Source organism: Choloepus didactylus, chromosome 7 (assembly GCF_015220235.1).
Source record: "Choloepus didactylus isolate mChoDid1 chromosome 7, mChoDid1.pri, whole genome shotgun sequence".
Classification (NCBI taxonomy): Eukaryota; Metazoa; Chordata; class Mammalia; order Pilosa; family Megalonychidae; genus Choloepus; species Choloepus didactylus.
In genome coordinates, this window is record NC_051313.1 from 123,108,807 (window position 1) to 123,120,133 (window position 11,327).

Below are 11,327 nucleotides of genomic sequence, written 5' to 3' on the forward strand. Positions count from 1 at the left end.
TTCTCAAAGCCCAGCTCTTCTTTAGCACCCCAGCTCCCAAAATTAGTTAATTAATTTGTTAATTAATTCTGTAGTTGCAGCTGGGTTGAGCCTCCCTTCTTGTCCTCAGCAGATTGCTGTTTTTTGGGTTTTTTCCCCTTTCTGGGAGCCAGCTGCAAGACAGTCTGTGAGGTCTGGGTGGGGAGGGTCACCAGACCCCTGGTCTAGGGAATTTACAATGTTCCCTGCATTCTCAGCTTTTTCTCTAGTTCCAAACTTGCATCTGATGTGTGACTGGTTACTGGAGACCCCGAAAACACTGTTTCATATAGGTCTTAGGTAATTGCCAGCTGCTCTGAGGGAGAGATGAAATTCTGCACCCCACCACTCCCCCATTTTGCACCACCCATTTCCTAATGCCCTTTTTTAAGTTTTAAAATGTTTTCATAGGTTTTTTTTGCTTTATTATCCTGCTTCCTAGATACTTTTAATTATTAAGTACTATTGTAAGTTCTTCTCATTTTCTAATGTCTAATTAAAAAAAATGGCAAATCTCATTATTACAAAGATTATACTGTTGTGGAAGCTGACAAAATAGTTGAAAAAGACAAATAGAGTCTAGTATTTCTATGCATATATACATAAGATCATAATGGAAATATTTTTTATGAAATTCAAGAAGAAATTAGAGAATAATGCACCATGGTCATGTGAAATTTATTTCAGAATTCAAGTGTATTACAACAGATCAAAATTTCAAATGATGATAAATGGAAGGAAACATTCTACAAAAAACATTGTATACAGTTAAAAATTTTAAAAATATAGATATTTGAAACACTTTTAGAGGTAGTAGAGACCAGAAGGAAAGTTAACCAATAAGGCAACAATGTTTAGCTGAAAATGAAATCTAGTGTCATTGGTTTTGGTTTTTTTACTGTATCATTATGGTTTTCCAGAGAAACAACCAAAAGAAGATGTATTTATGGAAAGAGAGGGAAAAAATATATCACACATTTACATATATGTGATTTACTTATTTAAGGAAATTGACTCATGCAATTGTGGAAGCTATCAAGTGAAAAATCCATAGGGCAGGTAAAATTTGATGCTGTCTTCTTGAGAAAGAATTTATTCTTCTCTGGGAATCCTCAAATTTCCTCCTGATCTTTCCAATGATTCAATGACAGGCACCAACATTATTGAGGGTCATCTCCAGGAATCAACTGAATGTAGATGCTAACCATATTTACAAAAGGCCTTCAAGCAACATTTAGGGTTTGAATTAAAAATGATATGATACCCTAGTCAAGTTAAAACATAAAACTATCACTATTATCAAATGCAATCTTAAAAATGATAATTTGATAACAATTCTGAAAAAATGGGGCTATGGAAGTTTTGTATAATAAGAGTCATATGAATTAAAACATTGAAAAAAGCAACAGTCATAAAAACAGAATAGAATTTGCAGGAATTAATGCAATTATTAGATATAACTCTAACATGTATAACTGAAAAAAACATAAATTTGAATACAAATGCACATGTCTAAAAGATCAAATGTCATAAATCTGATATTGGAAATCAGTGAGGAAATGATAAATTATTCAATACAGTAGGTAATAATTCACTAAAAATATTAAATCTATGATTATAAATTTAACTACACTATATCTGAGAAGATTAAATATGTAAACAACTCACTGCAAAATATAAATCTGAATAGGGGAATGGGGAGAAAACATGGATGCATACTTGCAGACACCTTGATTAGGAAAGTTTTAGAAAACAAATGAAAAAGAGGATGATGTGTAATTTTTCACCTAACAGATTATAAAACAAATAACAGCACCGAATTGGAATGGATGGGGGAGCTCTTGTAACATATTGAGAAACAGATGGATTATATTTCTACTCCTTTAAGTATAACAATGTTATATCCTTGGCTATACACAAGTAGATATATAATAATGTGTGCACATTGCTAAATACAAAATTATTAATCAGTACAGTTTAGAATTTACAGTCATATTACAAACAAAAGCAATGACCAATAATTTGTAACAGAGTCAACTAATTTTCAGCATCCTCATAAAGAAGCACTATTCAATCGGTCTTATGGTTAATGTTTATTGATAATAGAAAAATGCTTATGCTTATTAATAAAAATATTTGTTTATAAAATAGAAACAAGTATCTTTCACTCAAATATGGAGCTAACATCTAATACTAAAGTCATTGTCTCTTTTTCTTTTTATCCACCCAAAGGAGAAATAGAACATATATTCTTAGGAACTTGGGTATGGGTGGGTGAGTTGGTTTATGAGATGGTCTGATTGAAGACATTGCAAATGTCCAGTTGAGAAATGCCTTTCTTCTTCCTTTTTCATGAGAAAACTCTGTTGTGGACACGAGACAACTCCATATTAACTAGCAAATTGGAGATACAATTCCCCAAGGTCTTGAGATTATTTGTAGACTATGTACCTCCCATTTATCATTATGTGTTTTCCTTCAGGGAATATTGCTGAAGAACTATTTACTTGAGTCCCCCCCATGGTTATTGTACCACAACATTGGCTTCAGGAGAGAAACTCTTATATGCTAGAGTCAGGTCACTGTTTACCTTCTCTCCACAATGGGAAAGGTAAAAGGGAGAAGAGGGTGATTTAGAGGATTGAGTCACCTGTCTGTTTGCTCCCAGTTACAATGATTAACATTGACTGATTCAGCTCCTTCCTTCTATGGCTCACTTTGTCTCTCCTACAAATCTCCTTTTAGGAATTCTTTCTGAGGTCTGATCTATATGACTCTATTTCAAATGGAATCATTATTGTTCACAGTACAAGAAGAATCACAGAAATGCATGGGGGAAAAGAAAATTCTCGATCTTTTTGTCAAAAGGGAAAGGATATTCCTCTAGGGATTTTTTTCCCCTTCCAAACAGCACTTGATAGCCTTTGTTCATATTCAGGTTTTGTGAGATGTCATGTAGGGAAAAATTGTTCTTTAAATCTTTGCTGGGTTAAAATTTTATACACAAACACACTTCAAACTCCAAACTCCTGTTCCACATAAACAGGATAAAATATAAACCAAAAAGGATAAAATATAAACCAAGGAATTGCTGTACTGGAAGTCCCTCTTGAATGATTCCTCATAATTCAAAAGTTTTAAAAATAATTTAGAATATTTCAATGGAATGATATGGGAAGATTAGTCACATTGTTTTGATTTCATTTCTGATTCTGACATAAGTAAGGACCTTCTCAGTTCTTACATTAATGCTATTTTCCTTTATAAAATTTGAAAATTTAAAAAGGTTATTTCTCAAGCTGCTTCCAAAGCTAACATCATAGTAGATTAAGTGACGGTAATTATTAGATTTCTGGCTACAAAAAAAGGTTGGGTAATATATACATTCATACTTAGGGAGATGTTCCATTCTGAAAAAAGTTCAAATCGAAGATGCATTTTACATTTTGAATGTATGAAAACTGTGTTATCTTCTGGAAGTGACAGAAATACCTTCTTGTGCTCCTGTTTTGATCTCAGGAGTAGAGTATTTAAATAAATTGAAATATGACTTTTAAATATTAAAACTAAAACATTTCAATCTGGGATAAGTTAGTATTTTGTACTAAGCAGCATTAGAAATAGACGGCATGTGGGAATCTATATAAGATGATTTTCAAGAAGAGCTTTTTATCTGAAATTATGTGAACTTTTAGCTCCAGAATTAAAAATTTTAAAACCTTATTCTATTTAAGGTACAATTTGACTTATGATATATAAACATACCTGAATAAAATGAGAAATTAATCCTTCAGTCAGTATTCCCTATAACAAGTGATTCAGTCAGATACTACTTTAGCAGGAGGATAAATTTGAGACACAGGTGATAATATCACAGAAAAGAGTAAATAAAGAAGTATGGTGGAATATATAATCTGGATTTTCACTGTGCAGAAAAACATAAAATGTGCACATCAAGATATATTTTTCTTTTCATGACTTTTCCAAATGCAGTGCCTCGTCTTTAACTACTGAGTATTTAAAGGTGAGTATTTACCTTATTTTCACCAAATGCAATTTATTGTTATTGGGAAATGTGTGCTAGTCTGAGTTAGTTTGTATATTCTTACATCAATGTACCAGAAATATCTTCTCTACACCAACTTTAAGAGGTATAAATTTGGCATGTGGATAATCATAAACTAGTTGTTATACAACTATGCAACTATGTAACCAGTTGTTATGCAATTGGTCTCAGCAATTAAGATGTAAACTACATGATACTTGAGCAATCAGTGAAGGTCTGTCATAAAGTAGAGAGCATAATACATGGTGGAGGCTATTCATGCTCATTCAGTTAAACTCACCTTTTCAAAAGGAAAGTGCTCATAAGCCCCCAAGGACCACAAGTTTACAAAGTGTATTAGGGGTAAGATAGAGGATCTGAATTAGGGCAGTGATCATATGACTGAGATGGAGAGAATGGGTGGGGATGCTACACTCATGATCTACTTAGTATTTCGTAGTCTCAGTATTCACGCCCTCTTGTCCCTCTCACTAAGCTGGAATGTATTCTTTTATAATTTAAGTAGGTAATTTTCAATAATATTAATCAGGAAATGTGGAATGGACAATGGTCCCATGAAGAAAAGATGTTTGGTTAACTTTTTATTGAGACAAAAATATTGATACAAGAGAATGCCTTTGTTTAAGGACACTTTATAAAAGTAATTACTTATTTTTCCTTCTCTGCAAAGATAAGGAAATCAAAGTATTTTCCTCAGTTGAGTTTCCAATGCCCATTTTTCTGTTTTACTGTAATAGGCAGATGGAGAAAATCAATTTGATGTCTGGGGAAGATTTTGTTTTGCTTGGATTTTCTGATAAGCCACAATTGGAGTCGGTCCTTTTTGTGATAGTTTTGATATCGTATATTCTGACCCTTGTTGGCAACACAGCCATCATCCTGGTCTCCTGTCTGGACTCTAAACTCCACACACCTATGTATTTCTTCCTCACTCATCTCTCCTTTCTTGACCTTTGTGTGACTACCAGCATTGCCCCCCCAGCTATTGTGGAACCTGAAGGGACCAGCCAAGAACAGCTCATCCACTGGCTGTGCCATACAACTCTATGTGTCCCTCTCATTGGGTTCCTCTGAATGTGTGCTCCTTACTGTCATGGCATTTGACCATTACATGGCTGTGTGCAGAGCTCTCAGCTATACTTCAGTCATGCATCCATCATTCTGCAAGGCCTTAGCAGGAATAGCATGGCTCTGTGGGGTAGGGAACAGTCTCACCCAGAGCACCATCACCCTTCATCTTCCTCGGTGTGGGCATCACCATCTCTACCACTTCTGTGAGGTGCCTGCCATGATAAAGCTGGCATGTGTCGACATCCATGCAAATGAAGTCCACCTCTTTGTGGCCACATTAGTGCTGCTTCTTCTTCCTATGTCTTTGATACTGTTCTCCTATGGACTCATTGTTCAAGCAGTGATAAAAATTAAGTCAGTCCAAGCTTGGCGCAAGGCTCTGGGGACCTGTGGCTCCCATCTCTTAGTGGTGTCCCTCTTTGGGACTGGCTTGGCCATCTACATCCAGCCCAAATAATCCTATGGCCATAGCCAGGACAAGTTCCTCACACTCTTTTACACAGTTGTGACTCCCACCCTGAATCCCCTCATATACACCCTGAGGAACAAGGATGTGAAGGGATCCCTGAAGAGATTGCTGAGGAGAGAGCCAGATTCCTAAGGAAAAATCATGAACCAGTGACATTCAGTTCTGGAAATTTATTTAACAGACATAATGCTAAATAACTACTCTCAAATATATAACATGGGTGTCATTTACCTCTCTGTATGTACATACAATAAGGCTAAAATGATCTGAAAAAGAAACACATTCCAATTCAATTTGTATAGCTCATGGAACTTCCTTTGTGAGTTTGTGTGTTTGCGTAAAACAAATATTTTCACATGCTCTCTTATGCCTACATTTATTGCACAAAATTAAAACAGTGCTTAAATATTGAACAGAGTATGGAAAATGTATTAGCATGAGGAAATCACTGCAGCATTTCTTTTGAAAAAGATCCCTGGGGTAATATTACTTCAAACAGTTTGTGCACATTATCCCACTTCTTTCAGGAAAAATATACAACAAAACTTGAAAATATGTGTAGGGTGGGTTGTACTAGTTAATCAGAATGTTAATCTACTGGAAATGCTGTGGAGGAAAATTATATTCATATATATTTATTAAAAATTTTTATATCACTAAATATTCATTTTATCTAGTTTTGGATGGCCCCAGAGCCTGCTTGGAAAAACATTGTATTTAATCCTACTTGTCACTCTATTTTCTTTCCTTAGGGCTTTTGTGGTAGATAACATGTGGGTTCTGGAGCCAGACAGCCTGGGTTTGAAATTTTGCTCTTCTACTCTCTATATATGTTTAGGCCTCTGCTTTTAAGTAACCTGTATGTTCAAGAAATTCAAAATTTGCAGTGAGGAATTTATAAACTAATTCATGCATAGTGCTTAAAAAATGATACTGGCACTGAGCAAATGCTGACTAAACCTCCACAATTATTAAAATAATTTAAAATAAACAGCATGGATCTTGAAATCTCCAAATTCTTCACACTTTCATTCTCAAATTATACTTTGGTGGTGTGTATTTGTTTGTGTTCTTTATATTTTCCTGGAAACACTGACACCAGATACAATTCTTCTTCTCATCTTCACACCACTTTGAATCATCACCAATTTTCACAAGGGTCAATTTTGACCTTGTAATCTTTGCTCTGACTTTGTAATCTTGGTTCTGGCTGGAGGCTCTTAGCATCAGAGTGCATGAGGACAAAGCACAATTCTGTTAAGAGCTAGATGATTATCTAGGTCAATACTTAGGAGCTCAAGTGTGCTATGTCAAGTCACAATTTCCTCACCTGTACAAGAGCGGTAACTAGTGTCCCTAATTTACTTGACTGCTGTGACTATTAACTCTGCTAATCCAGGTAGAGTTCAGTCCAAATCCTGTTATATATGAACAGCAACCACCCAATAATTGTTCTTCTTCTAATTCCATTCATTTAAATGGTTCCAAGTCTCACTATAACTCAATAGACCTTACCCATTTGATGATTTCGGTGCTGCCGCTTTAATCACTTCTAAGTTCCTTCCAATAATCTTTAAATATACTGCAGTATATACTATCTTTCATAAAATTTTTAAGTGTGGGCCTCAGCATAAGCTCTCAATGTGGGCCCTCCATGTATTTATGTCTACCTACCTTTATATGAACATAAATGTTATATCTATAGCATCCCCATCCATTCTTTCCATCTCAATCATATGATCACTGCCCTAATTCAGATTGCCCATCTTACTCTTAATACACTTGTAAACTTGTGGCCCTTGGGCACAAATGGGCTTATGAACACTTTTGTTTTGAAAAGCTGAGTTGAACTGAATGACCATGAATAGCCTCCACCATGTATCATACTTTCTACTTTATGACAGACTTTCCCAGATTGCTCAAGGTATCATGTAGTTTACATCTTAGTTGCTGACGTCCTTAAAGTTTGGTACCTCTGGCCTAATTTGTAAAGTTCCAAACTGTTTTCAGTATATCTTGCTTTTTGTCCAGATTAACTGATTACTCCACAGTTATCATCTTCAAGTATGACATGCCATTCTAATATTAAATGGTTCTCAATGCTTAGAGAATAAAGTTTAAATTTACAGCTTCTCCATCAACATGCTCTCTCTGAACTCTCACCTTTCACAACATGTCCTCAGTCATTCTATGATTCAGTAATTAGATCCTCAGCAGCTTCTGAATTTTTTCCTTTTTATTAACCTCATGTACTTTATGTCATATCTACTTCTTACTGTCCTGCTTACATTTCATCTTTTCCTCAGTGTGTCCAGATGAGCTACTCTGCAGCACAGTGTCATTTTGCATGAGGTATTTAATGAATGCATGAAACAAAGTAACCTTGAAGAATATCCAAGTACTGCTTTAGAGTTAAGAGATTATAATATGGAATAATAGGATATAGCCTGGAAGATCAAATAAGGATCAAATTATGAAGGGATTTTCATATTTTCTGAATGATTTTGAATAAATCAGGAGGTCTAGGAGAGTTTCTTGTATTTTTTAAGACCAACCTAGGTTCTAAATCCCAGGGCAAACTATCTCCCATCTGGAAGGTAGTTTCCAAATCTAGAGTGGGTGAATATGAGTAATAACTGCATAGTGTGGGGAGGAGTAAGTGAGACAGGATGTGAGACATGCATGGTAGAGTGACTTGCACCTAGAAAGCTCATTGCACATTCATCTATGCACGAGTTAACAATGACACTGCTCATGGGGTGGCATTAAAAGAAGACAACAATGGCTTTCTTCTTTTATCTATGCTGCCAACCATCAAGTGACACTTTTCCCACATTACATTTCCTTGTGTTACAGCTTTATAATGTCTGATTATTTTTCTAGTCTGGATATTTTCAGATGGTAAAAATGCCCATTTCTAGTAATAAAATATTCTCATAACAGTAATACAAATATTCACTCCCTGTAACTCTTCATTTATGGTTAAAGATTCTGTGCTCCCCCAATTTGAGCCTTTTGCAAATGGGGACCTGCAGAGGTGATATGAGTGTTCTAAGCATCTTCATTTATCCACCTGTGTGTGTTCCTCTATGTGTGTAGCTTCATAAATGCAGTTTCTGAAACTCAGTGGAAATCTCTGCATATAGTGAAGGGAGAAGTTCAACAAGTCTTACTTTACAGCTCACATTCGTGCAACACCTACCCCTAGAGCAACACTTACCAATCCCTCTGAATAACTTTTGCTTGACTTGAGGTGAAGAGGAAAAACTCAGAACAAAATCTGTGCCAAGGAAATACTCTCTTCATTTTCAAATCTCACCTCCCCTATTCCCCAATCTGAATATGGATAATGGTTGATTATGGAACATCAGCTCTATGTTCTATGCAGAGCATACATAGTTCCCCATGGAGTGTGTAACCACCTCCCCTCTTCTCCACCCACACACCTTTTAAACCTGGATGGAGTCTATGACTACTTTTGGTCAATGAGCTGTGAATAAAAGTGACCTGTGTTCATTCCAAGCTAGAATAGTCAATTGCCAGAGCAAAAATCTATGAAGCTGTGTCTTTACCTCTGCTACAACATCTGGCAACATTTTAGGGATGGTAGCAACTCTATGAGGCTGTAATCCTGAGAGAGGAGACATGGCAGAGCCCCTAGCTAAACTTAATAGATGTATAATGAGTATGAAATGAATACTTGTTTTAAGCCATGGAGATTTTTGCATCTTTTCTTACTATAGCATGTCCTACTCTCTCTGATAGGATCAAATATTTCTGATATAATCACAAAAGCAGATGTCAATCCACTTCCTTTAGAAGTCCTGCCTAAGCGTCCTGTCATCTCCATGTGGAATCTGCATGAGCCTCTCAAGTCCTGTTTCTTCTTGATCCTGAGACCTCAGCCAAAATAGACACGGCACCTCAGTTAACAATATTTTATATTATGATGATGGTATTATTTGATTATTGCAAGGCAAAGGGTGCATGGAAAAAGGAAAAGATTTTGAGCAAGTAAAGTAAAAACTAATACTTTGACTTGTGTTTTAAATTTAACTGACAAATGGGATGACAATCCCTGCAAATCCAGAGCTTTCTATGAAACTGCATAAACTCTTACTGAGGAAAAAAGATATTTAAGAAAATCTTTTATGCAATAAAATAAATAAGACATTGTCTTTGTTTTCTTTGCTTGAGCCTTAACCTAATTGTTTAGAATCATGGAAAATATAAACACCAAAATTAATGCAATCCAAAGAAAATTTGTATCAGTGCTTTGATATAAGTGTAAACCCATTCTAATAGCCATTTAGATTTGTAAGCAATTTTTACAAGTGGATCCATGTAGACATGAAGAGTTTTGATTTCATATTTAAGTGTGTTCTGAATTAGTGTGTTTGCTCTCTATCCTTAAGTTCTTTGAACTGTTTCATAACTTAATGAATTACAAATTAGTAATACATTTATAATATACAATCATTTTTCCCAAGGGCATAATATTCAGGGGGCAATTTTTGTGTGGCTATGCATGTGTGGATGGATGGATTTTTTTTGCTTTGCCACTCACATTATAGCAGATGAGTAGAAAAGGATGAAATGGAGGTGAAGATGATGAATAGGAGGAATGGCTGTGGATTATTATGTAAAATAGAGGGTAAATCTATTGTGACATTCCATGTGCACATGTGTGTACACCTGTATCCAGGCCTTGCTATGTATGATACTTGTTGAAAACTTCATCACTGTTCCAAATGCATATGGAAAATAGTTTGCTTAAACCTCTTACCAACCTGAAGAAGAAAATATTATTATTACCTCCTTTTAGAAATGAGGAAACTGAGAGATAAGCTTCAATAAATATTGCATTTGACCCAGCTGAAATAGGATTTGACTCACATAGGATATCTCCAGTACACTCTTAACCATAAAGCTTCTCGGTATGCATATGAGTGTGTGTGCCTCTGTCTGTGGGTGTAAGTGTAAGCAGAATAATGTGCACATGTGTACATAGTTTTGTGGATGACCTACATGATTGTTTATGCCTAATAATTTGGATCCTCAAAAGTATACTTTGGCTTATATATATCAGCTTCAAATATGTAGTAATTGTGATATAAATAGTGTTTTGAAAGTAAGAAAAACTATTTGCAGCTCATTTACACCAATTGCTACTGCTACTTTTCTGTCTGATATCTGAAATATCACTTCATATTATCTGAGCCACTTTTCTTGTGTATAATATCAGTTACTGCTCTGTCTTCTTTTGGTGGTAGTTGTGGGACTACTGCTTACTGAATGTTTAATCATAACTGGATTGTATTGATCAAAGAATTATCTTGGAATACATTAGGATTGAAAAAATTTTAAATGCTAAAATTAATTATTTTAGAAATGAATGATTAAATAGGAACCCATTAAATTTGAAAAGCATTAAATGATGAGCAGTGCATAAAATCAGGCAATTAAACACTGCTAAATACATGTATGGGTACATGTAATATGGCTCCTGCAGAGTGGACAAAAAATATCTTATATACCTAAAATAATAAAATCTGGATGTAGATTCACAGTAACAGGTATGAAAATTCTGAAGAGTTTTGATGAATGATTAGACAGATTTGGATTTTGTCAGACACTGTATGATGACAAGATCTCAGATTTTGCTAAAGGATTGAAAGTGTGAAGATCAATGGGAATGAAATC

At 35.1% G+C, this 11,327-nt stretch overlaps 1 pseudogene; it reads left to right on the top strand.

The window, feature by feature from the left end:
* Nucleotides 1-4,825: 4,825 nt before the first annotated feature.
* Nucleotides 4,826-5,756, top strand: LOC119540761 (annotated as a pseudogene).
* The last annotated feature ends 5,571 nt before the right edge of the window (nucleotides 5,757-11,327 follow it).